This window comes from Marmota flaviventris, chromosome 12, assembly GCF_047511675.1.
Source record: "Marmota flaviventris isolate mMarFla1 chromosome 12, mMarFla1.hap1, whole genome shotgun sequence".
Taxonomy (NCBI): Eukaryota; Metazoa; Chordata; class Mammalia; order Rodentia; family Sciuridae; genus Marmota; species Marmota flaviventris.
In genome coordinates, this window is record NC_092509.1 from 41,005,442 (window position 1) to 41,017,363 (window position 11,922).

An 11,922-nucleotide genomic window follows, 5' to 3' on the forward strand; every position below is an offset into this window, starting at 1 on the left:
GCAGTTGGGACCATTACCTGTGACTATTACAAATGTTTCTGCAAAGATGCCTCCTCCCTTTCCCTTTCTCCCTTCCTCCCTCCTTCCTCCCTTCCTCCCTTTCCCTTTCCTGTCTTTATGCATCAGTTTATGATGGTTTTGGATGCAAGTAAGAGAAATCCCCAATTTAACCATCTGAAACAATTAGGGAGTCGGCTCCCCACCTACCAAGAGGAGGACAGCTTTGGGGTGTCTATTCAGTAGCTCTGCATGGCCATCAGGGGCCCCATACTTTCCATCTTTTTTCTCTTTCAGCCTCATGACAAATGAGTTTTTCCTCATCTTTACAAGATAGTGGTTGTTGTAGGTCCAAACTTCACATCCAGATATGGCAACACTGGTAGGAAAAAGGAAAAAAAAGAATCGTTCCTTCACTTTTTATGAACAAGAAAATGTTTCTTAGAGTTCACTTTCCTTCCCCATGGACAGACATGGCCATGGGACACCCCTAGATAAATCACTGCCAAGGGGAATGAAACATCAGTATTGACTTTAAAAAATGAGATTTACTCATGAGTCCTAGAGGAAATGTGTAGACACTGAGGCAAAATCAGTGCCCTCCTGGTTCAGAAGAATGAGAGGTAGGTAGCCATGCAGAGACTGACACTTCTGCATTTGGCTTTGACGGCCTTCCTGTTCCACTTCCACACAAAGTCCCTTGATCCTGTGGTACAGCGGATTGAACCCAGGGGCACTCAAACGCTGGGCTACATCCCCAGCCCATTTTATTTTTTATTTTGAGAAAGGGTCTCACTAAGCTGCTGGGGCTGTCCTTGAACTTGCCTGCCCCTTGAACTGTGACCTGCCTTAGTTTATTTAGTTCCTGGGATTACAGTGTTTGTCACTGTACTTGGCCCTCAGTCACTTTTATTCCACATCTCAGTCCCTTTTATTTCAACAGTCTCCCAGGAGCCTACTGATGCTTCTGATTCTATCCTAGGGGCATGAGGTCTGCCTTTGAGGGCTCCCCCCACAGGCTGTATCATCTGACTTGCCTTGACCCCTGCAACTGACTGGGTCATGGTTTGGAACCTCTGCTTCTGCCCAACTTCAGGGGTCAGGCTCTCATGCTTATCAGAGTAGGGAGCCCCAACACCAGCATTTTGTTTAAGATGAAGAATCATTCACAAATCAGGCCAAGGATGCCAACTCTTCGTAGACGTTTCTATGGAGATAAGTTTTATCCCTCAGAAAACACTTGTGTTTGTGAATCAGACCTGCAATGTTCCAATGGCATGAAATCCATTTTATTCATATTTGTTCTTATGACTTAAATTCTGATAAACACCAATCAAATGTATTGATGAGATGTGGACAAGTAGAGCATATAATATAGGTCCAACCTTAAGGTTTATCTTTGGATTTTGTTACAAAAGTGGTTTGAGCCTTGACTATATAGAACTCAGAAACAAAGCAAGTCTCCTGTTGTTTTAAAAATGAAATATGCCTCCAGCATAGCCCTAGATATTTCTATCAGATTATAACTCTACTTTATGTCTAGCTCCGATTTTGAAAAACTGAACTAGTAGGACCATCTCCTGTTTCTTTAAATTTTGCATGCCTCTCTCCTTCTGTCCAAGTAGCAGTAACTGCTGTGACCTGCCAAGCCCAGGCAAGGGAAGCCATGCAGGTCTGAGCATGCCCTCTGTGAGCCATCTGAAGTGATTGAGATCACACCCTCTCTCCTTTAATCCTGGTGAAGCTGGCTTCTAGGGAGAGGTCAGAGTCAGCTCTATAACAAAATCTCCCCAATTTCTTGCTTCCTACCTTGTTTCTATCTATAAAGCAATTTTTTTCCCCTTTGAAATTTCCCCAGGAAATCATGTCCTTCCAATTACCCCTTCCTGCTTTTAACACAAGTTACCCTTTGCCTCTGAGCTATATGATAAACAGGCCACAGACCTGGTGAGAAGGAAGATGAACAAGATAATTTGAAACCAACCACTGAAAAATCCAAACATCCTCTGGTGGTGAGCATCCAAACACCTTCCATACTTGTCCATAGAAGACAGAAGCTCTGAGACTATCTGGAGGAGCTGACCAGGTGCCTGAGGGGTCAGTGGTGAAGCTGAGACCCAGCCAGAGAACTAAAGTAGCCTGAAACAGAACTGCTTGAGGAAGTTTCTTCTGAAGCAGTGATTGTCTGCTGTACCTTCCGGGTTCCATTTATCACCCATGGGACACCTTACACAGCGGTGTAGGGCGGTGAGAGGACTGTGGGGTACACAGTCATTCCTGGCACTGAGACCAAGGATCACAAGTGCTTGCTCAATCAGGTATAGCTGAAAAGGGGAGAAATCCCTGAAATACTGGATGGGCAGGTATGATCTGAGAACCTGGTAGTCACGATTCAGATGAGGTGCTTCTAAGAATATGCTGATATTACAAATAGCACAACTAACTAGTGGCAGAAAGGCCAGAGACTGGATGGATCTGAGTCCCAGTGTTGACAGGCTAGACTGCCTGTTAAAGTGGGAGGAAGTCACTTATGCTTGTGTAATACGGGAGACATCAAATGCTTGCTAACCCCTTAAATGTCCTCCCTTTTATTAGGTCATAATACCCTAAACGTCTGAATCATTTAATAGAGTTGAAAACCAAAGGAAGCCAGAACAGTGGCCTACACCTGTAATCCCAGAGGCTCAGGAGGCTGAGGCAAGATGATCCCGAGTTCAAAGCCGGCCTTAGCAAAAGTGAGTGCTAAGCGATTCAGTGAGACCCTGTCTCTAAATAAAATACAAAAATAGGGCTGGGGATGTGGCTCAGTGGTTGAGTGCCCCTGAGTTCAATCCCTGGTAATCCCCCCCCCCAATAAAAAGCTAAGGGAACTCACAATTAAAATACAAATATGTTACCTGGAACGGTTTCACAGGATGCTTGTTATAATGTGGATCTGTGCCCTTGAAGGAAATTGCCAGTCTCCAGCCCACCTCCTCTTTCTCTTTTTGCTCCCTAGTTCATGATGATGGTTTTGTTCCAGCTGTGATGTGCTCCTTTAACACAGGTCCCCAAACAATGGGGCCAATCAATCTTGGTCTGAAACCTCCAAAACTATAAGCCAAAATAAACCCCAAGTGATTATCTCAGGCATGATGGTATAGTAACAGAAAGCCAAGATCACCTATGATAGAAAATTGGAAATTTAGTCTGTCCAAGTAGGCTGTCAGAGAAGAAAACTGATGAATGAGGACTAGAAATCAGCCAGTTTTGTGAGAAGATGCCAGAACTATCTTGAGTTATCTGATACCTAAGGAGAAATGGCAATAGGAGGAGCGAGGGGCTTTATGATGCCTGGTGAAGAACCAATCTGTAAGGGAATGCACTCCCTGAGCAGTTTCATTAAGGGCTTGGTGGTAGGTCACTCATTTGGTAGAGAAATGTGACCATCAATTATGTCTGGACCCAGTGCCCAAGGTTCACTTAAGGTAACTGGTCCAGAATAAAACATTTTAAATCAGGCTGCATTTTATAAATAGCGACCACAAAATCATCCCCAAATAGTTCACATTTAATTTTTGAGTTTTTAAAAATGATTTTTGCATTAATAAATGAGATTGATTTGTAATTTTATTTGCTAAAGTATACCATCTCAGGTTTGGAAATCAACGTTATATTTCAGAAAATAATTCCAGAGGGCTGGGGATGTGGCTCAAGCAGTAGCACGCTCGCCTGGCATGCGTGCGGCCAGGGTTGGATCCTCAGCACCACATGCAAACAAAGATGTTGTGTCCGCCAAAAACTAAAAAATAAATATTAAAAAAATTCTCTCTCTCTCTCTCTTTCTCTCTCTCTTTAAAAAAATAAAAATAAATAATTTCAGAGCTAGCCCTCTTTTCTAAGCTTTGGAACAATTTAAGCAGAATTGCATACTACCTGCTTTTTAAAGATTTCTTAGAATTTCCCTTTGAAACCGATGGGCATATCTCAGGGGACTCAGACAACTTTTTCTCTTTTTATATATGAAAATCAGTCTGTTTTGTTTTTCTTTCTTTTCTGGAGGTAAATTTTGATGTTATATTTTCTAAGAAAATTATCTGTTTCATCCAAGTTCTCAAATTTACTTTATAATAAAGTTAAGCAAAATATTTATTATGATTTTTTTTGTGTGTGTGGGGTTGGGGATTGAATCCAGGCCCTTAAGCATGTGAGGCAAGTACTCTACCAACTGAGCTATATCTCCAGCCCATGATTATTTTAATCTAACATAACTTTGTGGTTATTTTATTCTGTTTTTTATTTTATATATTTGCATTTTCTACTTTTTTATTATGTTAGCTAGTACTTTTCTATTTCATTGTTTTGTATTCAAATATCCAGCTTACTTACTTCCTTATTTTTTTTTCTAACTCAATAAGCTAGAAATTTCTGGTTTTGTTTTCATTAACTTAGTCTTTCTACTCTCCTTCACTTTGTTTTCTTGTTCCTTTTTTACACTAGATGCTTGTTTGATTGATTTTTTTCTTATTTAAATATTTAAACCTATGAACTTTCCACTGAGTGTTATTTTAGTACTGTCTCATAGATTATGATATGCAGGATATTTACTGTTTTTGTTATTGTCATTTTTAGAAATGCTGTGATTTAGGTTATTATTATTATTATTTGGTACCAGGGTTTGAACCCAGGGGCAATTAACCACTGAGGTACATCCCCAGCCTTTTGTAAAATTTTATTTAGAGACAGGATCTCATTGAGTTGCTCAGTGCTTCACTAAACTGCTGAGGCTGGCTTTTGAACTCACAATCCTCCTGCCTCAGCCTCCCAAGCCTCTGGGATTACAGGATATGCCACCATGCCCAGCTAATATTATTTTTCCATCTAGGGGTTAAGGGACTTCTAAAAAATTAAAATTCAAGGACCAGGGATGCAGCTCAGTGGTAAAGTACTTGTCTAGCATGCCCAAGGCCCTATGTTTGATCCCCAGCACTGAAAAAAAAAAAAAGAAAAAGTTTCAAAAAAAATCACTTAATATAAATTTTTTTTAAACTTTCAGGTGGAAGAGAGTCTTTATCTGATTTTAAAAGTTAATGTATCATCTTATTGCAGAGAGATCAGAGAATGTTGCCTATGCTATATCTACTAATTTGCAATTTACCAAGGTTTTCTTTGTGACTTAAAGTGTGATTGTGTTAGTAAGGTTTTCATCCCTGTGACCAAAATACTTAATAAGAATAGCTTAGAGGAAAAAGAGTTTATTTTGGATCACAGTTTCAGAGGTTTTAGTTCATAGTGGGACAACTACATTGTTCAAGGCCCAAGATAAGGCAGAACATCATGGCAGTAGGGCATGGTGGGGGCTCATGGCTCTGTTGTACATGGCTGCCAGATATAATAAAGAAACCATTGACCAGATGTGGTGGCACATACTGATAATCCCAGATGTTGAGGAGACCAAGGCAGGAGAATCAGAAGTTTGAGATGAGCCAGGGCAACTTAGTGAGATCCTGTCTCAAAATAAAATTTAAGAAAGGGCTGAGGATCGGGTGTGGTGGTACATGCCTGTAATCCCAGGGGCTTGGGAGCCTGAGACAAGAGGATCATGAGTTCAAAGCCAGCCTCAGCTACAGTGAGGTGCTAAGCAACTCAGTGAGACTCTGTCTCTAAATAAAATAAAAAATAGGGCTGGGGATGTGGCTCAGTGGCTGAGTGCCCCTGAGTTCAATCCCCGGTATGGAAAAAAAAAAAAAAAAAAGGGCAGGGACAGCTTGGGAGGCAGCTTAGAGGTAGAGCATATTTACCTAGCATGTGCAAGGTTCTTAGTTTGATCTCCAGTAGAGGGAGGGAAGTGAGTGTGTGTGTGTGTGTGTGTGAGAGAGAGAGAGAGAGAGAGAGAGAGAGAGAGAGACAGAGACAGAGACAGAGACACCATTTCCCTATCTTCAATGCAGATTTCATAGACTGAATCAAAATGCTGAGGAGAGAAAGCTTTTAACTGGATGATCTGTTGCAGGTTTATTTTATTTTCCATTCTTCTGTAGATTGTAACATAAAAAACTTATTTACATATAAAACATCCATTTTAAGAACTTGGGGGCTGGGCTCAGTGGTAGAGCACTCACCTAGCACATGTGAGGCACTGGGTTCGATCTTCACCACCACATAAAAATAAATTTAAAAAATAAAGGAATTGTGTCCATCTACAACTGAAAAAAATTTTTTAAAAAGAACTTGGTCTAATGAATTTCATTAATTATATTCAAACTTAAAATCATAATCACAATTAAGATACAGAATGATTCACTCTAAAAAAGTTTCCTCCTGTCCCTTTGTAGTTGTTCCCTTCTGCTCACCTCGGGGCACCAGCAACCACTGCTGTCACATTGGATTCAGTATTAAAAATTGTGTCTTTCCATCATGGAATACTTTTGCATGTTTTTGAAAGTTATTTTTTACTTGTCAATGGATGTTTATTTTATTTACTTATATGTGGTGCTGAGAATCAAACCCAGTGCCTCACACATGCTAGGCAAGCACTCTACTGCCGAGCCCCTAGTTTTGCATGTTTTTTAAGCTTCGTGGGCTTAAAAATTTTATATTCTTTGTGCCTGGCTTCTTTCACTTAATATTATGATTGCAATATTTATTCATGTTCTATACATAACTGTAGCTCAATCATTTTAGGATAAAATTCATTCAACAGATAAATTATAATTTATCCATATTTGGGTGTCAATAAAACTTGATGTATTATGAAAAAAAAAATTGTGTCTTTCAACACTTTAAAGAGATTCATCCATTTTCCCCTGATCTCCATAGTTTCTAATGAGAAGTCAGCAGTTAATTTCTTCCTTGCTGCTTTCAAAATACTCTCTAAAATAATTTTTTTTTTTTCAGCCAGGTGTGGTGGTGCACACCTATAATCTCAGCATCTTGGGAGGCTGAGACAAGAGGATCAAAAGCTCAAAGCCAGCTTCAGCAACTTAGCAAGGCCCTTAGCAACTTAGTGAGACCATGTCTCAAAATATTAAGTAAAAATGATTGAGAATGTGGTTCAGCAGTAAAGAAACCCTGGGTTCAATCTCCAGTCCAAATAATAAATAAATACTTTTTTCAACAATGTGCATCAGATATATATTTTTGTGTTGGTGTTTGCTTATCATTTTGTATCTGCAAAGTTCTATCTTCAACCAAAGTTTGGAAAAATTTGGCCTTTATTTCAACTTTTCTTCTACTCATCCTCTCCTTCTTCTTCTGAATTCCAGTTGCATAAATGTTGGCTCATTTGAAATCCTGTAACAAGTTCTGAAGTTTCTGCTCAAAGGTTAATTTTTTTTTTCTATTATTCATCATTGATAATTTTTATTGACTTAACTTGCAATTAATTTAGTCTTCCCTCTGTTGTGTTCATTTGTGGTCTACCATGTGAAATTTTTACTCCAGAAATTGTATTTTTATTCCAAAATTCCCATTTAGTTTGATAAATTTTTTTTCTATGTTTTTGATGAGATTCCCTGATTGTCTGCTGAGGTTTTTGTTGTTGAAAACATATTTCTTGTTTTGAAATTGACGATAATTGTACTATCCACTTTGAAATCCTGACTGTGAGTTCTAACTTGGGTTCATATTAGGATATGGCTTAACTGATTTTCTTTTTTCTTGAGAATGAGTTCCATTGTCTTGATTCTTCATCTGACAGGAAAGTTTGGATTGGTCACCAACATTAGCATGTTAAATTGTAGAGATTCTAGATTCTGTTATTTTTCTCCAATGAGGTTCCCCCCACCTTTGAAAGCAGGAAAGAATAGATGAAAACTTTTTCATGAATAGTAGCTTAGGTCTCAGATTAGATTTTATATATTTTTTAGGTGAGCTGCTTTAAACCTTTCTCATACACCTGTGCCCAGGGGCCTGTCAGAGATATGGGTAGACTTATGTTTGAATAGCCATTTCTGCATTTCTCCCTTCTAGAAACTTCCCACTCTCCTCAGCATTCATGATATCCTGGCTTCACTTTTCTTCCTCACTGGTTTTATTTTATTTTATTTTTATTCCCCACGCTAGAAAACCTGTGGGTTTTTCCACACATGCCATTACTATTGCTCTTCATGCTACATGGATTGCACATAACCGCAGGCAAAAAGCCACAGAAATGGGAATTTATCTGTACCTCTCACTAGGTCTGTCAACTTCTGTTTCTTCTCTGTATATCCAGGTAGTTGCTTTTTGGATTATGTTCAGGTTTTATAGATGTCTTTTGCAGGAGGGTTTATCTGTTTGCATCCAAGTCCATCATACTGAGAAGCTAAATCTAGATTGAAGTTTTGATATCAAAATGGACAAGATTAGATTTTTCTTTTGATACTGGGGTGCTTTACCACTGAGCCGTATCACCAGTCCTTTTTAGTTATTTTGAGAACAAAAAATAAAATTGCTAAGGGGTCTTATTAAATTGCCAAGAGTCTCACTAAGTTGCTGAGGCAGGCCTTGAATTTGTAATCCTAATGCCTCAGCCTCCTGAGTCTCTGAGATTACAGGCATTCACCACCACACCTAGTAAGATTAGACTTTGTGTGTGTGTGTGTGTGTGTGTGTGGTGCTGGGGATTGAACCCAGGGGTGCTTAATCACTGAGCCACATCCCGGGCTCACTTTGAACCTGTGATCCTCCCGCCTCTGCCTCCTAAACTGCTGGGATTACAAGGGTATACCTGGCTCTAGATTTTCTTTTGTTGAATTTTGGTTTGGTTCTGAGTGAATATGTTGTATTTGTCTGCAAGTACCACTTCCTTGGGGAATCGCCTCTCTCCCATTTCTTTTGGATCTGATTACCACAGGGATGGGCAGGGACGCTGTTTAATAGATCCTGAGAGTGGAAACACCTCTGTGCTGCCTGTCTTCTGTCTGCTTCTATAGTTACGCTCTTGCCCTGTATTGCTCTGTGCCTTGGGAGGGCTCCCTTGTCTTGCAGTTTCCTACTGAGCTGAATCAATGGGAGTACTTCCAGGAGATAAGTGAGGGAGGGTGCAGGCAAGGTTACATGGGCTCACTGTGGCCCTCTACCAAATGTTACCACTCTTATCAGAAAGCCCTCTTCACACATTCCAGTCTGCTAGTCTCCACTTACCCATAGAGGATGTGTTTCAAGACCCAGTGGATGCCTGAAACCATAGAGAGCACTGAAGTCCTAACCCAGCATCTGTGGGAGATTGGCTCCCAGTCACCCAAGGGATACAGAAACTTCATGCTCAGGATGCCTGAATTTGTAGAATATCAAAACCCTATAGGTTTAATCATCCCTCAGTATTCATGAGAATTTTTTTCTGGGGAGGGTAAAGGGGATTAAACCCAGGGGCGCTTTACCACTGAGCCACATCTCCAGGCATTTTTATGTTTTATTTCGAGACGGGGTCTCACTAAGTTGCTTAGGGCCTCCTAAATTGCTGAGGCTACTTTTGAACTTGCAATCCTCCAGTCTCAGCCTCTGGAGCCTCTGGGATTATAGGCATGTGCCACCATGCTCAGCAAGAGATTGGATTTTAGAACCTCCTGTGGCTACCAAAACCTGTGGATACTCAAGTGCCCTATACAAAATGGCATCGTATTTGCATATAATCCATGCACATCCTCCATATACTTTAAATTATCTCTAGATTATATATCATGCCTGGTACAATGTAAATGCTATGTAATAGCTCTTCTACTGTAGTCTTTAGGAATACTGACAAGAAAGTCTGCACAGGCTGCTACCCTAAGTCCAACTGCTCCTATCCCTTCCCTACTTGTCAGGAGTAAGCCTGTCTGCTGGGTGAGTGCAGCTGGAGCACAAAAGGAGAGATCTCATCTCTTCTTGAGAAAGGGAACCTCTTCTTTGATACCCATGCCATAGTGTGCTTTCTCAAAGAAAATGGGTTTACTTCTCAACAGGAAGAAATCATGGTGTCTGCATTGGGCAGGATCATGGAAGCCAATATGTATATTGTCTGAAAAGACACGGTCACCAAAGTGTGACAGATCACTCCTCAGCAAATAATGTCTCAGACTGCTAATGTGAAGAAGGATATTGTTATGGTTTAGCTCTGAGGTGTCCCGGAAAAGCTCATGTGTGAGACAATGCAAGAAATTTTAGAGATAAAAATGATTGGGTTATAAGAGTTTTACCCTAATCAGTGCATTAATCCCCTGGTAGGGATTAACTGGGTGGTAACTGTAGATAGGTTTGGGTATGGCTAAAGGAGGTGGGTCATTGGGGGCAAGCCTTTGGGTTTTATATTTTGTCTGTGGTGAAGAGAGGTCTCTGTTTCCTGATGCCATGTCCTGGGCCACTTTCCTCCACCAAACTCTTCTGCCATGATATTCTGCCTTACCTCAGTCCCCAAAGAAAGGAGTTTGCTGTCTATGGACTAAGACCTCTGAAACTACAAGCCCCAAAATAAACTTTTCCTCCTCTAATTGTTCTTGTCAGGTCTTTTGGTCACAGAAGCAAATAAGCTGATAAGTCAGATACCATCATTTTGGAAAAGAGTGAACTTCAACCCTCACAGCAGAAAATGAGAAAATAAACTTGAATTACATCATTAAATCAACAAGTAATGGATGGAATGATCAAATTCTGAACAAAAACCAAATTGGCCTTCAATCTGGAAAGGAGCAGAATGAAAGAATTGCATTAATTGAACAAAAGGAAGCTGTTGAAATTAAGGACAAAAATAGTGGAATTGCACACTCAGCAATTGTACACCACACCCAGATGGTTAGAAAGATAGAAAGTGAGGCTGCTAGTTTCAAAACCAAGCTACAAATGCACAAAGTTGATACTATTAAATATTTAACAAAGTTTGTATTTGCCTGCCTTATAGTAGCTCGGGGACTTTATTTCCTGTGAATCTGATAAAGTATCTATTAAAATATTTCAACTGACATGGTAATTGTAAAAAGTACACGAAAAGATGTTTGATATCATTAGTCATCAGAGAAATGAAAATTAAAGCACAATGAAAACTATATACCCACTACAATGGCTAAAATTAAAAAGACCAACAGAACCAAAAGTTGAAAAGTGCTGGGCATAGTGGCGCATAACTGTAGTCTTCAGCTGGGAAGGCTGAGACAGGAGGATCACCAGTCCAAAGCTAGCCTCAGCAAAAGCGAAGTGCTAAGAAACTCAGTGAGACACTGTCTTTAAATAAAATAGGGCTGGGGGTGTGGCTCAGTGGCCAAGTGCATATGAGTTCAATCCCTAGTACCCTGCCCTCCCAAAAAAATTAACAAGTGTGGGGAGCAATAAGAAGTCTCCTTGTAGTACTGGTGGGGACACAAAATATGATATGAGCAATTTGGAGAATAGTTCATCAGTTTCTGATAAAGTGAAGAATATGTTTATAATATGACCTAGTAATTCCACTCCTAGTAATTCACCCAAGAATAATAACATGTCCACAGAGACTTTCACACTGGCAACTTATTCATAGTAGCCAAAAATGGGAAATAACTGAAATTTACTATTGGTGAATGGGTACATATACAATGAAATACTTCTCAGTAATACCGTGTGAAAAACCAATGCATAAACAGCATGGATCTGTCCTAAAATATGGTAATAGTAATGAGACAGGAAAGTGTATACACCGTACAATCACACTTATGAGAAATTCTAGAAGAGGCAAAACTAATCTGTCACTGCTGCCTGTGTATGTGGCGGAGTGAGATTTTTAGCAAAAAAGATTATGAGGAAACTTTCTGAAGTAATAGAAATATTCTACATGTTGATTGTGGTAGTGGATACACAGATGCATTAGCTTGTCAAAACTCATCTGTCTGGGGGCTGGGGCTAGGGCTGGGGCTCAGTGGTAGACCGCTTGCCTTGCACACACGAGGCACTGGGTTGGATCCTCAGCACCACATACAAATAAACAAAATAAGGTATTGTGTCCAATTACAACTAAAA

The 11,922-nt window shown here is 40.0% G+C and overlaps 1 pseudogene; it reads left to right on the forward strand.

The window, feature by feature from the left end:
• LOC139707791 (mitochondrial calcium uniporter regulator 1 pseudogene) overlaps nt 1-10,860 on the forward strand; it is a 53,272-nt pseudogene extending 42,412 nt beyond the window's left edge.
• The last annotated feature ends 1,062 nt before the right edge of the window (nt 10,861-11,922 follow it).